We start from the raw sequence: 17,232 nt of genomic DNA on the forward strand, positions 1-17,232 counted from the left end.
AACAAAAAATGTTCATGAGACTCATTGTTAGCTTAGCACTAACAAATTACTAGAATCCCTTAGGGGTGCTAGCACAAATGAGCTTTATTGTAGAGGTGGGTTTTTTCTGCAGTCCTTTGTGTTCTGCTTCAACACATTTTGATGGTAAATGTGTACACATTTGTTCATTCAGGACATCCAGGTAGAAGCTACAACCCCAGTTCCAATGAAGTTGGGACGCTGTGTTAAACATAAATAAAAACAGAATATGATGATTTGCAAATCCTTTTCAACCTATATTCAATTGAATACACTACAAAGACAAGATATTTAATGTTCAAACAGGTAAACTTTATTGTTTTTTGCAAATATTCATTCATTTTAAATTTGATGCCTGCAACACATTCCAAAGAAGTTGGGACAGGGGCAGCAAAAGACTGGGAAAACATTCCACAGGTGAACAGGTTAATTGGAAACAGGTGAGTGTCATGATTGGGTATAAAGGGAGCATCCCTGAAAGGCTCAGTCATTCACAAGCAAGGCTGGGGCAAGGTTCACCACTTTGTGAACAACTGTGTGATTAAATAGTCCAACATTTTAAGAACAACGTTTCTCAACGTGCAATTGCAAGGAATTTAGGGATTTCATCATCTACAGTCCATAATATCATCAAAAGATTCAGAGAATCTGGAGAAATCTCTTCAAGTAAGCGGCAAGGCAGAAAACCAACATTGAATGCACGTGAACTTCGATCCCTCAGGCGGCACTGCATTAAAAACCAACATCATTCTGTAACGGATATTACTACATGGGTTCAGGAACACTTCAGAAAACCATTGTCAGTGAACACAGTTCGTCGCTCCATCTACAAGTGCAAGTTAAAACTCTGCCATGCAAAGTGAAAGCCACATATCAACAACACCCAGAAACGCCGCCAGATTCTCTGGGCCAGAGCTCATCTGAGATGGACTGACGCAAAGTGGAAAAGTGTCCTGTGGTCTGACGAGTCCACATTTCAATTTTTTTTTAAATCATGGACGTCATGTCCTTCGGGCCAAAGAGGAAAAGGACTGTCCGGATTGTTATCAGCGCAAAAAGTTCTAAAGCCAGTATCTCTGATGGTGTGGGGGTGTGTTAGTGCCCATGGCATGGGTAACTTGCACATCTGTGAAGACACCATTAATGCTGAAAGGTACATACAGGTTTTGGAGCAACATATGCTGCCATCCAAGCAACGTCTTTTTCAGGGACGTCCCTGCTTATTTCAGCAAGACAATGCCAAGCCACATTCTGCACGTGTTATAACAGTGTGGTTTCATAGTAAAAGAGTGTGGGTATTAGACTGGCCTGCCTGCAGTCCAGACCTGTCTCCTATTGAAATGGGTGGTGCATTATGAAGCGCGAAATACAGCACCGGAGACCCCAGACTGTTGAGCAACTGAAGGTGTACATCAAGCAAGAATGGGAAAGAATTCCACCTACAAAGCTTCAACAATTAGTGTCCTCAGTTTCCAAACGCTTATTGAGTGTTGTTGAAAGGAAAGGTGATGTAACACAGTGGTAAACATGCCCCTGTCCCAACTTGTTTGGAACGTGTTGCAGGCATCAAATTCAAAATGAATAAATATTTGCAAAAAACAAAGTTTATCCGTTTGAACATTAAATATCTTGTCTTTGTAGTGTATTCAATTGAATATAGGTTGAAAAGTATTTGCAAATCGTCGTAGTCTGTTTTTATGTTTTACGCAACGCTCCAACTTCATTGGAATTGGGGTGGTATTTCTGAAGTTTTAGTCCATGAAATAGTTCATAGCGTCTAGAAAAAAGTTTCAGTGGGTATAACACTGTTGTATTATATAGATGTTCTTTAGACTTTAAAAAGGTTTTTCAAATTCACACATCCTGCAAAAGCAGTTCTTCAAAAGAACCTGTTTTGGCACCTTTATTTTTAAGAGTGTGACTGTATATTGTTTAAACAAATCCTTCAATTATGTGTGCTTAGCTGTGCTAACCTTTAGAATTGCTGAAAAAAAATTGTTGATATGTAGAACTTGCAGTGATCAGAATCAGTGCTGTAATGAAAGCAGCTCTCATGACAAAGGCAGCATGCATACAGCTGTGCTTTGTGTGAGAATAGCTGTTTTGTTCAGTGGGTTTATTTTTTGTAGCTGCCAGTATGAGAAAGCCACATGATTGTACAGCTTTGTTTACCACATCCAGCTGAACAATATTCACTCAAACCCACAAACACATACATGCATGCTTTCAAAGAGATGCTCTTACCCCACCTGCTGTTTAACTCAGGTGAGGTCTGCAAAACGAAAAAAGAAAAAAAAAAGTTTTTCATACAAAACTGTACATTAGCTTAGCTACTGCTGAAAGGGTTATGTTGGGCAAACAATGGCGAATCAGTCTTCTGAGATTCTGAGAACACTATATTTCCAAAAGTATTCGCTCGTCTGCCGTCACACGCATATGACCTTGAGTGACGTGCCATTCTGAATCCATAGGGTTTACTATGATGTCGCCCCACCCTTTGCTGCTATAACAGCTTCAACTCTTCTGGGAAGGCTTTCCACAAGGTTTAGGAGTGTGTTTATGGGAATTTTGACCATTCTTCCAGAAGCACATTAGTGAGGTCAGACACTGATGTTGGACGAGAAGGCCTGGTTCAAAGTCTCTGCTCCAATTTATCCCAAAGGTGTTCTATAGAGTTGAGGTCAGGACTCTGTGCAGGCCAGTCAAGTTTTTCCACACCAAACTCGCTCATCCATGTCTTTATGGACCTTGCATTGTCCGCTGGTGTGCAGTCATGTTGGAACAGGAAGGGGCCGTCCCCGAACTGTTCCCATAAAGTTGGGAGCATGAAATTGTGCAAAATCTCTTGGTGCTGAGCATTAAGAATTTCTCTCACTGGAACTAAGGAGCCAAGCCCAACTCCTCAAAAGCAACCCCACACCATAATCCCCCCTCCTCAAACTTTACACTTTGCAGGATGGAGAAGCGTGATTCATCACTCTAGAGAACATGTCTCTGCTGCTCTAGAGTCCTGAGAGGGTGCTTTACACCACTGCATTTGACGTTTTGCATTGCGCTTGGTGATGTAAGGCTCGGGTGCAGCAGCTTAGCCATGGAAACCCATTCCATGAAGCTTCTACGCTGTTCTTGAGCTAATCTTTTTTCTTTGCCAGCCAGAATAATACGTTTTTCACTTTTGGATATAGAGAGTTCCGAAAAGTCATTAAACAGTAGAGTAGGTATGATGGTGGGTATCTCCAGCAAAACAAGATTTGAAAGCCTAGAAGCAACCTTGTCCCAAAATGATATTACAGGAGGGCATTCCCAATACAAGTGAAGAAAATTACCGCAAGCCTTTGTAGAACACAGTGTGCATGTAGGGTTATTAAGAATATTCATAAAGGAAAGTTTGCGAGGAGTGAGGTAGGTTCTGTGTATGTAGTTCCAATGAATTAACTGGTGATCAGGGTTCCGGGAAGCCTCTAGAATATTAGACCAGACCACCGCCCAGTCAAAGTTATCATCTAAATCAGAGCAGTCCTGTTTCCAGAGTGTGTATGAGGTGAGAGGTAGATAGGATGTTTCCAATAGAAACCGATAAAGCTTAGATACCAATCCCGTAGTCTTATCTGAATTACCAAATATTTTGTAAATGGGGTGGGTAGATAACCGATGCTGCAATGATATACCATTTGCTCTAAGGACAGACCTCAGCTGTAAATTTAAAAAAAAAGGAAGACGTGGGTAAGTTAAAACTAGACTGAACATCCTTAAACGATCGTAAGCCGTTATCATCAAAAATGTTTCCCAGATGAGAAATACTCCTATCGGCCCAAAGAGATGCGGTAATAGGCCTTCCTCCAATTAACAGGGCTCCATTATTAAAAATTGGAGAATCTTCATGCTACATGAATCTACAAGGCTACATGATGTTGAGTATTGTGAATAAAGACGGGGATCAACTCAGAGGACTGGCGAATTGTTTGTGCTAGGGGTTCAAGGGAAAGGACAAAAAGCAAGGGACTAAGTGGACAGCCCTGTCGTGACGATCTTGATACAGGGAAAAGAGAAGAAAAAATACGCCCTGTTAATACTGAAGCAGAGGGGTTAGCATATAAAACCTTAATCATATGAATAAACCGTCTCCAAACCCCAAAAGATTGAGTGTTGACCATAAGAAAGACCACTCTAGCCTATCAAAGGCTTTCATAGCGTCTAAAGATAAAACAGCCACAGGGGTTTTGATGTCAGTTGCTTCATTGACTCTATGAAGGAGACGTCTGACATTGTCATATGCGAGCCTAGATTTAAGGAAACCCATTTGATCAGGATTGACAAGAGATGCAATATGTGGGTGGAGATGACGAGCAATTAATTTAGCGTGAATTTTCAAGTCTGAATTTAGTAGGCTAAGGGGACGATAACTTGCACAGTCAACAGGGTCTTTGTCCTTTTTCAAGAGCAAAGAAATTAAAGCTGTATTGATATCCCTAGCAAAACACCCCTTTTCCATACAGTATTCAATCATCCTTAAAAAAAAGGGACTAATATGTTTCCAATAAGTGACGTAAAATTCAGGTGGGATCCCATCCAGCCCCGGTGATTTGCCCCTCTGCATGTCAAATGTTGCAGCTCGCAATTCCTCTATAGAGATAGGATTTTCCAATTCAGTAGAATCTAAATTGGATAAACGAGGAAGGTCAAGCTTCCGTAAAAACTCATCACATCTATCCTGATACGTAATTATTTCGGCTTTATAAAGGTTGGAGTAGAACTGTTTAAAGGTAACATTAATTTTTGAGGGTCTGTGGTAATATTACCATTTAGTGTTCTAATAACTGGAATATTTTTTTTTTTATTGAGCTTCCAATTGTGAGATCTTGTTGGTGAAAAAGAAACAAATCAGTTTTTATAGTCCCTGATGGACAGATCAAATCTGCTTGTCAAGATAATTACAGTAACTTGATTAAATCTGCACAAGCATGCATAATCTCTCAGGGGCTATTATGCCTTTGCCAAACACCACCCTAAAGACTCTGCCTTGTGGAAGAGACTCAGTTAAACTGTAAATTTTCCCTGAGTCGTTTTTCTAAAGCCGGTTATGGCTCTCTTTAACTTGATGTTTATTAAACTGAATTTTTTTTACATGATCACGAGCCAAGGGAGAATAGAAACATATTCCACAGTAGCATAAGGGCTCACCTCACACTCTCTCCTACACTGTACAGAACTGCTATAAATTTACAGGAGAAACACACCAGTAATCTTCTGTTGAGCAATCTTGAGCAACCTGTCTCTGAGTATTGGAACTTCCCAGCATTTTATGCCTTTATTTTTGTAGCTGCAGGAGATTTTCTTAACAAGTTATTCTACTCGTCATTATATATTTGAATGTATTTTATGTGTTTATGATATTCCAAACATAAGGGTGTTTTGTGTGTCACTAGTTCTTCAAATAATGTTGTTGTTGTTGTTGTTGTTGTTGTTGTTGTTGTTGTTATTAAAAGGCTCATATGATAATTTTTTCCATTTTCCAACCTCTCTCAGTCCTAAATATAAATAAACAGGCTGTATTTGTTACGTAAATTTTTGCTGATGTGTTTCTACATATGGACCACACAGACTGGGGAGTGAATGGGATATTTTGAAATTTTGGGTGTTTACATGTGACTTCAAACTCTTTTATTTCACAAGAGTGGGGATAATTCAGTTTTACATGAAATGGGCTTTTTAAAAGACATTTCATTACTGCCGTCTGTGTAGTCTAAACAGCTGGTATAAGTGTCTGTAACAGCTGTAATCTGATGTTCATTTTAAGTTGTGACTGATAAACAGTTCTACACTGTACACTGAAATAGTGTGATCATTCTCTTAACTGTGAATTTGGAGGCAGTTGTGGGCTGGAGGTTAGGGAACTGGCCCTGTGACCGGAAGGTCGCCAGTTCGATCCCCAGTGCCGACAGTCCATGACAGAGGTGTCCTTGAGCAAGACACCTAACCCCCAATTGCCGTGCATAGGGCTGCCCACTGCTCCAGGCAAGTGTGCTCACTGCCCCCTAACGTGTGTGTATGTGGTGTTTCACTTCACGGATGTGTTAAACGCAGAGGTGGAATTTCCCTGTTTGTGGGATTAAAAAAAAGTATCACTTAATGAAACAGTGTGCCAAACGTTCAAGCATTTAGCATCATAAGCTAACTAGATAGTTTTGTCATGTTTGCTTATATCTTTACATAATGTAGCAAAACTGAGGGTCCTCAGACAGCTATGTGTGTACATACAGCATAACAAGCGCACAAAATTTGAAATAAAACGATCAAACTATCACTGGGGGTGGGGCCCTCAGGAGGAATTGTACCATAATCCACTGCAACTATATATTTTAAAAATTTTATTGACTTCACACACACTGACTTGTCTCTGGTCTTTATATACTCTGGGTTTTATTAGACAGTTTTAAAATATTAGGTTATGAAATGGTACAAATATGTGCCTTTTCCCTTGGAAAAACAATAATTATTAATTATTATTATTAATGTGCGCAATTGGTCCTTAACCCCTAATGTTCTGCTCAACCATTTGGTAGAGCACATTTTGAGTCACTATATATGCCACAAGGCGCCATCATGACCGTTTGGTACCTTTTTTCTGACCGTGCAAATGAGCTGTACATTAAAATTACAGGGGTGTGAGAAAAAAACTGTTAAAATACAGTACTAAACTGTCATTAGAAATACAGTATTGTAGTTTTTTTAAAACAGTGTGAGTTTTGTAAATAAAAAACTAATTGTAAAAATATCTCACATTGAGCCCAGTAATGATGAGAATCTACATTAGCATCTTCAGTCTAAAAGAGTACTCTCCACGGCAAGTGTGGCATATTGAAAGTGAGCTTTTACCTTAAAGATTCTGAGATTGCTGATCAGAATTTTCCCTGTAAACAAGCCTGGGTTAAGTTTTATAAATGCTTAAACAAAGTTGTTCTGCAGTTTACCACAAACTAGAAATGGCTGAACAGAGCAAAACATTCAAAAAACATCATCTCCTAGAAGGAAAAATGACAAGGCTTGTCTTCCTGACCTCATACTGCATGTTTTTTTCCTGTCCATGGTTCAAAATAGACTTGACTGAGAGCTTGCTTGGCATCCAGGGAATGCTATGTGACAGTTTTACTTTCTTGTTATAAAAAGTAAAAAAACTAATGTTGCTAAATGCAACCAGTGGTATGCATGTTCCACAAAGTCCTGAAGCCTTGAAATTGTGAAGTGCTGCTGAACGGGCCTGTGCTAGGACTTCCACTGTACACTGAATAGTAAAGATACTTAATATATAGCACTTAGGCAGGAGTTATGCATAGTAAAGAAAAGAAAACTGTAAAAGAGTGCATATAGTATTATATAGTCACTTTCAGAACAAAACTTTATCTCCAAAATGGTACATTTACAGGAGATGGAGAAAACATCCTTAGCTTTAAAAAAGAGGTTAATCGAAAAAATATGTGTTTTTGGGCCAATTCTGTCAGTTCATTCATCATGATATTTTGACACAATGTAAAGGACAGCTGGTGATTTCAAGCTCTTTAAAGGAAACAAACAATGAGTTTGGGTCCTCATAGCAGCAACATGTAGTCATATTTACTGCACACTGAAAGTTATATTGTCACTGATGGGGAAAAAAGAAAGAAAAAATATCTTTAATAAACAGTAACATAACATGATTAATAATAATGTCATTCTGACTAATCAAAACTAATTTCAAGTAAATGATGCTGCATTAAATAATGCTGCTTGACATTCATTATGTTGGTTTGTTATGTCATCATTTATATTTACATGAACATTTTATAACCTTTCTTAATCCCTTAGAATTGAACAGACATTTTATGTTGCTGTGCCCTTAAGGCCGATATGTATATGACCCCTCTTCTAATTGGCTGCTCTGTATTGTATGTCATTCAAAAAGCAGGGCTGAAGTACTCCTTAAAACTGCAGTGCAAATGGGCAGGGCTAAAGTGCTGTAGGCTGAATATGTGAATATGTAAATGTTTTTGTGACATCATAAAACCAATACATTCAAAAGGGGCTGTTGTTGCTGTTTATTTCCCATACATATACTGTATGGACTGGAGAGTGAAAGCCAAGATATGGTGATATGGGTCCTTTAAGGTGGAGCAGGTGGCCTTTCCTAATAATAATAATAATAATAATAATAATAATAATAACTGACAGTGACTATCTGCAATTATACCTTAAATATACTATATACTTATAGCAATATACATTTGTCTATTACTATAAGTGTAAAATTATTTGTTTTCACCGAATTGCGTTAATAGCACTTCATAAGCACATGCTTAATGACAGTTCACATAGAATATGAGAAGCTTTTCATATGCTTGAGGTGATAAGTTTCCTAATGTTAGTCTTTCTGTGTATAGATATATGCTGTAGATATTCTCCAGCTGCATATGAAATCGCTGATTATTCATTGTCACCTAATTGAAGCTTGTGAAAAGATGGTCTGGAAAAGAAGCCTGATTTCTATGCACACTCACTGTTCTCCATCTAATTCGGTAATGAATCAGTATATTAATGCATAACTCTGGTAGATATCAGTATATGATAGCTGAGAGGATGCTGCTGAGCAGAATCAGCCAATTACACATTAGTTTATAATTAACACTGACTATAATTATCAATACTGTTCAGATGAGACCAGAGCCAGCATTAAATTCAGCTCTACTTTTAATGGAGGCTACAGCTTGCTCTGGAAACTGTATAGATATGATTGTTTGCAGTATTTTAGACATTATCACAAGAATTCTTTCCACAGCTTCATACTGTTACCTTAAAAACAGTGTTATCACTGTTATAACTGATATTTTATATTTAATTTAATGAAGAAACGATGGCTGTCTTTATAATCCTCTAACATGTTGTACCCCCGCTTCAAAATTTGATCAGGATTAAGAGCTGTGACAACATAAATTTGATATGCCAGAAGCATAAACAAACTATATATCTGAGATATTCACCAGCAAGAGCTGCCTGTGTGTAAATGACCAGAAAAGATAGGCTGCCACTCTGTCTGGTACAGTTCCATGGATAGACTGATGGGACATTGCTGTGACAGTCATAATGCGTTTGTTACAGTTGGATCTTTTCTCTGATAAACTGAGATCCGGCTGGTATTACGTTGCACCGCCTGTCTGTCTGATTCACTGGAGTTTTGCCACAGATAAACTGATGTGAGGTCAGTGTGGTGATCATTACTGCTATTAGACAGAAAACAATTAGTCACCACAAAACCATTCTCTTTACCCTGTGGTTACAGTAATGCTTCTCTCGGCATCAGAACTGCTTTCAAGAGGAAATGGAGAGATAAGTGGATGCTGGTAATGCATTTCAGTGCATCAGTGCAGGAAATCATGAGGTTCACAACCATCTTGCAAAACAACAATTACAGTGAAATTACAGTAAAATGTTTCTAGTGCTTGTTTTAGCTTCAAGATCAGCAAAACTCTGACATGATTAAAGTTTTTAGACAGTAAGGCAATTGGCTTTTCCATACTTCACCTTCAAAAGTGTTCTTTCATAGCAGCTGTGACACAGCAAAATATTTTTTTTGCATGTGGATGTCAAGTCACACTGTTAGGAGAGATCTGAAGTAGCTGTTTTTTGTTAAATAGTAGAGTTATATTAGCATGGTGGCGAAATTGTTGTTGTTTCCAACATGGCTAGTTGTAATTAGCAGTTTGTAACAGCATATATATATATATATATATGTGTGTGTGTGTGTGTGTGTGTGTGTGTATGTATGTATGTATAATATATATAATAATATATATATATATATATATATATATATATCTTAGTCAGCTATATATACAGCTATATAGTCCACCACGGTGACAAAGCTTGCTGGTTTGTGGGGGTTATTTTGGTGAGATTGATAGTCTTATGTTGACAGTTCGTTGTGCAGGAGTGTTAACTTGCATGAAGCAGCATTCATATTTTGACTGCTTAACAACCTCATAATTCAGAGGATGCGGTGACATTGAGAGGTAATATTTATATACAGAAAACTGTATCAGGTTTTAAATACCATTGCCTGAAAATGGTGATTTTTGAAAAAGGCCATTTGTGCTGTAGAAAAATCTGCTTAGAGTTCCTAAAATTGGTTTGACATGACATGGACGTGACATCAGAGGTCTGTTAATAAAAAATACAACATCTGCAAATGTGTTCTAGGTGAATTGAAACAACACATTAGCGCCAGGAAAAAAAAATCAGAGAAGCATGTTTTGGAAATTGCCATACTTAACTCTAGAACTCAAGAAAACGAGCTATAAAATCATACACAGCATTTTGGCTCCAAAAAGTAATGTATGCTGCGCATAATTCTTGGTGACCTTAATGCATTCTTGTAATACACATGCAGTGTGTGGTGATTAAGTATTGCATGTGTCATTGGTAATGTGCTTGTCACAGTACATAAATGAAGTCTTAGGAGGTAATGGGTTTTTTTGGGCTGAGGCCAAACCAACAGTCCTTACCAAGTACCCTCTAACTGCATGTGCTGTATGAAAAGGTGAACTACTAAAAATTTTTTGGTAATGTCAAAGGGTGTTCAGAAGAACTGAAATTCTACCAATGTCAAAATAGTAGGTTGATTGATGTGGGCAATGAGTGCTTTGCACCAGTCTTAATGGTGCTGTTCAGCACTCTTTGTGGATTGAGAAGAAGTGAGAGACTCATTCCTGGACTACTGTCACGCTCAGACGAACACTTTCAATGTGCAGAGAGTTCAGGCGGTCCAAGAGTGGAGTAATTAAGAAAGAATTCATTATGAGGAGGTCAAAACTGCACTCGAATCGCCTGAAATCAAAACACAAGGGGAATCTTCCAGCTCATTTTTATGATCACACCCAGTGGGCCAGAACGCAGTCTGACCATTTTTGTAGGATCTGTCTGGAAATTTAAAGCTGTTCTCTCTGAGTACTTCAAGTGGACTCACTGTGCTGACAGCTTGTAGGGCTGGAGCTGTAAGAGCATTCCAAAGTGGTCAGCAAGTTCACATGACAGGCGTACAAAGTGCCTGCTAGAGAGACGGCATTTTGTTTTTACTTTTTTTGACACTCAAAAAGCAAAAGGAAAAAAACTTCATAGTTTTCCTTCTAGTTCTGTTAACTTAAACATTTAGAGTAGTGAGGCACTGACTACTCTTTTATGTGGAAGTCATGCAAAAGTTTCGATGGTGCTCTGGATAAATCTGGATTTTCTTCTTTTTTTTACAGCATTTTTGTCAAGCAGGTGGAAATTTGCTGCTTATGTGTTTGTTGGTCTAATAAAGCAGGAGATCCGTTACAGTGATGTTATCATGAGTAAGGAGAGTAATTTTATTAGGCACGACACAAAAATCACTGTAATGCACGGCGGTGATTCATTGCTTCCAAAAAATGGTTAACAGGAAATATGAGAAAATGTAACGTTTTCAGTTAATAAATGATCAATAAATTTTTTCAGTTATCATTAAGAATAATTGTCTAGACAAATAATTATTCCATCAAGAAAATTAGTTCTGCTAGAGTGTTTTGTTGCCAAGCAACCATGGACTGCTGAAAGAGGTCAAGGACAGTTCATTTGCCAATTATTGTATATTGTAGTCATTTCATGAAGTGTTTAGCTTTTTGTCATATAATAATCAACAGATAATAATATAGGACTGTTTAATGCAAAAAGCTTTACTTTATAAATAGTGTTTGCTTGCCAAATTACCACCGCAATGACCATGCTGATTTCCATTAGTGCCTCCAGTCTAATTCCAGTCTTGTTTAGCACCAAAATGGTGCATAATATAGATAATAAAAGTATTTGGATAAAATAACTAGTTATCTGGGATTCAACCACATCAACACTGGACAATAAATGCACTATTTGGGTGTAGGAGCTCATTTCATAACTTACATGGCACACTATGTATGTAGTTGGAAGCTGTTTAAGATTCATTCTGGTTTAGGCACTACTTAAGGCAAATCTGACATTCAAGGCACATATTAAATAGTCTTTAATATTGCAGTTTTACAGCTTACCATTTAGTAAGTCCTTTAATTCAAAGCCTGTGATATTAAATAAAGGTATTGTTAGCTAGCTGATCAGCCTACTTCTAATTAAGAAAATAAGTCATCAGTCCTTAAAGTTCTTACGTCAGTGGTGCACTCAGAGGTCAATGTGAACAGCATCAAAGTCATATGTATATTTCCATTAACTGCACATGGACTTTTTAAGCCTTTGAGTGCTGCTGAGATTTTAAGACCGCATCTACCTCTCGTAGACGTAAGCATTTAGATCAGGGTAATAAGCCTGAAGTGGCTAACAAATTATATTTATATTTATATATATATATATATATATATATATATATATATATATATATATATATATAATATATGAGCAAACAAAGTGATGCATTTTTCCTGGCTAGCATAAAATTAAACCTCTGATCAGTTCTGCCTTGGTCTGTGTGAATGGATAGTACTGCATCCCTGCGCACACTCACATATACACACATACACCTTTTTCAGACGTAAGTGACTCACCCACACGCAGAACTGAGGATTTCCTGCCAGTCCGTATTTAGATGTCTGTCAAGTGATGTGCTCCTCTCTCTCCCTCTCCTTCTTTCTGTCTCTTACTCTCTAGTCCCTTGTCATTATCACTGTTGTCATTGTCAGTCTTTTTATAAGTAACTTTTCTTGTCATCGTGTATCATGTGCCCAACCAAAAGTGGCCAAATAAGTCATTCATCTATGCTCCACCTACAAGTGCTTTTTGCTGTAGTAACTGTTGCAAGGTTAGAAAAGCTCAGCAATAAACAATAGCAAAAATCTCCTTTCAACATAATGAAAAATTGCAGCACAACTTAGTGTTTGTGAAAATATGGAAATGTAGTATTGATAGTTTTTTGTTTGGTTATGTCGATGAAAAGTCATACACAGAAACACATGCATTGTTTGTGATTGAAGGGTCATAAAGTTATACACATAAATGTTTGAACACCCAAATGTTTTTGCATAGCTTCCATTTTTTTGCTGAGTTTCACATTAGGAAAAAGTAACACAACTTATAAAATCTGCCATTCCTTTTGCACATTATTTTTCACACATTATGTTGAAGTCAGCAAATAAACTAATTATGCATTAAATGTGCAGAAGCGTGTTTACTATAGTGGACATATTTGCTTATTTTAACTTAGAAAATCAACTAAATATGTCATTTGACTAGGTGCACATACGGCGGTACTAGTAGATCACATACATAATAAAGTGTAATTGAGCTAGCGATTGTATGAACGCAAATTCATAGTCATTTTCAGGCTATCTAGATTTGATTAGCTATAACAACATAGTCCAGCTCAGTGCAGCATTTTAAACCATTTACTCAATGTTATATAGCAAATCTGAGCTCCAGCCTAAACTCTCTTAGTTGAACGAGATTTTTTGCCAACAATCTATAAAGCTCATCCAGTGCATGAGAGTTGCTTACCAAATAAAGCATTTGTGGACAGGGTATAGGTAGCTCAATTAGATATAATGGGGAAAAGATAATTGAATAAGCACAGCATGCTTTCATCACTAGTGTTCAATTCAGACTTCTGGGGTTTTATGTCAGTGGATTTGGCTGATGTGTCCTTTGTGATTCTAACAGGAAAATCCTAGAGCATTTCTGTTCTTAGTCAGCTGAAGTGTGTACTGATGTTGCACTGTCTGAGACTGTTCTCTTCAATAAATATTTAATCTTCACAAAATCTATAAAAGCAGCACGTCCCATGAAAGAAGCTTAATGGCTCTGTTGTGGTTCAAACACTGAGCCTCTCCAGTAGTGTTGTTTGGAGGTTAATTAAGAGGGAAAAAATTCTTAGTCATTCATTAGGTAGAGCCCTACTGAGAGGCAAATGAAAACTTCACTGCTCGTCACATTACAAGATCCAGTTCAGAAAACAGGGGACACATGCACAGGCGTTATAGAGGGTAACATCAGTTCTCTGAAAATAAACAGTGTATAGGGAATTTTTACAGTCTATTTTTTCTTTATAAGGGGTCATTGATGAGAATCATTGTCTTGAACAGGTGGGATGTATTTATATTCTTCCATTGATTTGTTGATGGTAAATACTGTAGCTTCCAAAATGAGTCAGAGATGCTGTGTTTATCTCAAAATGTGGCAATTATCAGGCTCATGAGGTCAGAGGACCTGTTTAAAAACACTGTCCCTGCATCAACAAATCAGGTCCATATTGACTCTTACTCTCTCTCTCTCTCTCTCACTCTTTCTCTCTCTCTATATCACTCTCTTTCTTGCTCTCTACTTTCTTTCCTTCTCAAGCAGTCTGTCTTCTGCTTTCATCCTCTCCACCTCTCTCTCCTTATATCTGTCTCTGTATTACTCTATTTTTCTATCATTCTTTTTCTATCAAACTCTTTTTTTATTTTTATTTTTCTCTCTCTCTCTCTCTCTCTCTCTCTAGTGCAGCAGACTAACGTGGTGGAACACATACGCATCCTCCTTTTGTTTCCTATAAGAATTCCCTTGTGTGCGCGTGTGCGCGTATGTGTGTGCGCGTATGTGTGTGTGCGTGTGTGTGTGTGTGTGTGTGTGTGTGTGCGTGCTCCACTGAGCTTTTCCAACATGCCTGTTTCTAAGTTACCAGCCCAGCACTGTCTGCCAATCCAGCCTAATTAGCTCAGCAGCTAAAAGAAAAAGATCAGCACAGTGCACTAGTGAAGGAGAGAAAGAAGAAGAAAGAGAAACACACACAGCATACCTTAAACCTCACATTCTCTCAACTGTTAACTCTTTCTCCCAACCCCCCCCCCCCTCTGCTGTGACACACTGACAGTGAAATACTGGAAATACTGGAGAGAGCAACGGGGGGGAGAACAAGGGAGAAATACAGAGAGAGAGAGAGAGAGAGAGAGAGAGAGCGTGAGCGTGAGTTTCACGCGTGACGGCAAAAGCAGGTGAGGAGGATTCACTTGAGTGAAAAAAAGAGGAAGAATAAACAAAATGAAGAACACCTGACCTAGTTTAGCATTCGATCTTTCTATTCTCTGCAAAAGCAATTAGAATTAAAGATATGAAATTCAACCATGATCATGTTACCAGCAACAATTACAATTATTAGTTGCGTTGGTTAGATGCGTTACAATTACTGCTATTATTACTTCATTCATTATTATGAATTCTAGTTTATATGCTGGAGAACTTGCCTCAGGTGCTCAAAACAACAGTGCAGATGAACCCTTTTGTCAAATGCTGTTAAAATCTTCATTTGTAACTGGTTTAAGCAGGAAATAATGGATTTTTCCACTGTTCGCGTGGGCTTCCTACTGTTTTTATTATTACGCTTTTATTTATTTATTTATTTTGTTGCTTTTTATTAAAAAGAGCAATGTGTGCTTACCGCCATCTCCTCTGTTTACTCCAGACATGGGGGAATCCCTCTTCCTATCTTTCTCCCTCTCTCTCTCTCCCTCTCTCTCTCTTTCTCTTCGTCTCTGTCACTTACTTCTTTGTCGCTCCTCGTTCTGTGGTCCAGCGTGGTGGCATGCCATTTAAAGTGGATGTGCCAAATTGTCCTGGAGCGCAGGTTAATATGAGCGCTTCTTTATGGAGGAGAAAGAGCAGCCAAGTCCTCAGCGCTGTATCCAAGTGCTCCGAGTGGAGTGTGTGTGAGTGGAGGGGGTGAGAGAGGAACTGATAAAGCTAATACTGAGAGAGCGAACCAGTGAGAGCGCGAGAGAGAGAGGAAGGGTTAAGGGGTGGGAGGGGGATGTGCACTGAACTGACTGTTTGAAGAGCTTGACTCCAACATATATGTGTTTCTTCCTCTTCCACCACGTGTTTAAAGGTTTTCATTAACCTCATGTCTGTTTATTCCTCAGAAAGCCTTGCATGTCCTCTAGTAACTCTCTCCACCCACACAGGCACAGCCTTAAAGCTCTGGAGATAACATTATGGCATTACTGTGGAGAAAAAGAAGAACTCATGGGGACAGAGAGAGACGGAGAGGACCGTGTGTGTGATAGTTTTGCTGTGTGTGAGAGAAAGAGAGCAGAGCCTGAGACATCTGATTACCAATGTTCAGCAGAGGGCACTGTTTTTTTTTTGTTTGTTTTTTATATTATATGCAGTTCTAGTTATATAAACTACATAAGCTTGTCATGACACAGGCAACACTATGTACATGTTTGTAAATGCTAATTCCAATAGCCGTCATGTGTAATTAGGGCTACTTTAGGAAACTTAGGTCAAAATCGGCAAATGTCACCTTTATAGTGAATGACACATATTGGAGTTGTCATGACTAGCTTGTGTAGGTGTGATGTTGCCTTATGAACAGTATTCTACAGTTACCAAAAAGTGAAGTTGGCAGGAGAAAAAAGTATTCAGGCTCCTCAAATTAATGGAATGAGTACTTTGTTGCAAAGCTGTTGGCAAACTATAAGATGTAATCAGCTTTTGTGCAGCAGTGTGGTTCAGTTTAGGCCCATTACTCTTGACAAAACATCTTTAATTCCTCAAGGTTACGGTGGTCTCTCTCAATTTCAAAATCCATACACTTTCAGTGAGATTCAAGTCAAGAGATTGACTAGGCCATGCCAGCACCTTCACCTTCTTTTTGTTAGAAACTAGTCTTCAGTTATTTTGACTGTATGTTTAGGGTCATTGTATTACTGAAACATCCATCTTCTTCCCAGATTCAGTTTCTTAGGTGATTAGGTTAATTTTCCAAGTACATCACGTGTGCGTGTGAGTGGAGGTGGTGAGAGACAATCAGATGAAGCTCCATTCATGTTCAGAGAGGTGTCACAAATGTTGGAGGATGACCTAAAAGCAGGAGGAACAACAGTTACTGCTGCTTTCAGGTCAACCTGCAACTATATTCTAGTGACTCACTTACCTTCCTTATCATTAGATTGAGAGTGGTTGTCAAATCTTGCAATGCACCTGATGATTAGCTGTATTTCCAGTAACTTTCCACTTGCATATTATCAAAGAGACTATACTGACAGGGATGTTTAGGGTCTTTGATAGGCCTCTGTAACTTTTTTCGTTTATGTCCTAATTAATATTCTTGTTCCTGAGAACTTTTGGAAGCTCCTTCACCTCCACTGTGACTGCTACTTGTTGCATGAAATCTTCCCAACTAATGATACTGTCTTTTGTAACAACACC

The 17,232-nt window shown here is 38.3% G+C and overlaps 1 protein-coding gene and 1 long non-coding RNA gene across 6 annotated transcripts in view; one reads left to right on the top strand and one right to left on the bottom strand.

Moving 5' to 3' along the window:
• The window catches only part of shisal1b (shisa like 1b), a 58,388-nt gene extending 42,649 nt beyond the window's left edge, over positions 1-15,739 (bottom strand). For 3 of the 5 annotated variants that reach the window (XM_017706737.2, XM_037542322.1, XM_037542323.1), the window contains exon 1: positions 15,458-15,739. The gene's annotated coding sequence lies outside the window, so the exon portion shown is untranslated. The remainder of the gene's footprint in view (positions 1-15,457) is intronic. The other 2 variants (XM_017706738.2, XM_037542324.1) reach the window with 1 other exon arrangement.
• Positions 1-17,232, top strand: part of LOC108432706 — a 35,021-nt gene that overhangs the window by 6,402 nt on the left and 11,387 nt on the right. The gene's annotated exons all lie outside the window — the stretch shown is intronic.

The sequence above is a fragment of the Pygocentrus nattereri genome, chromosome 11 (assembly GCF_015220715.1).
Source record: "Pygocentrus nattereri isolate fPygNat1 chromosome 11, fPygNat1.pri, whole genome shotgun sequence".
Taxonomy (NCBI): Eukaryota; Metazoa; Chordata; class Actinopteri; order Characiformes; family Serrasalmidae; genus Pygocentrus; species Pygocentrus nattereri.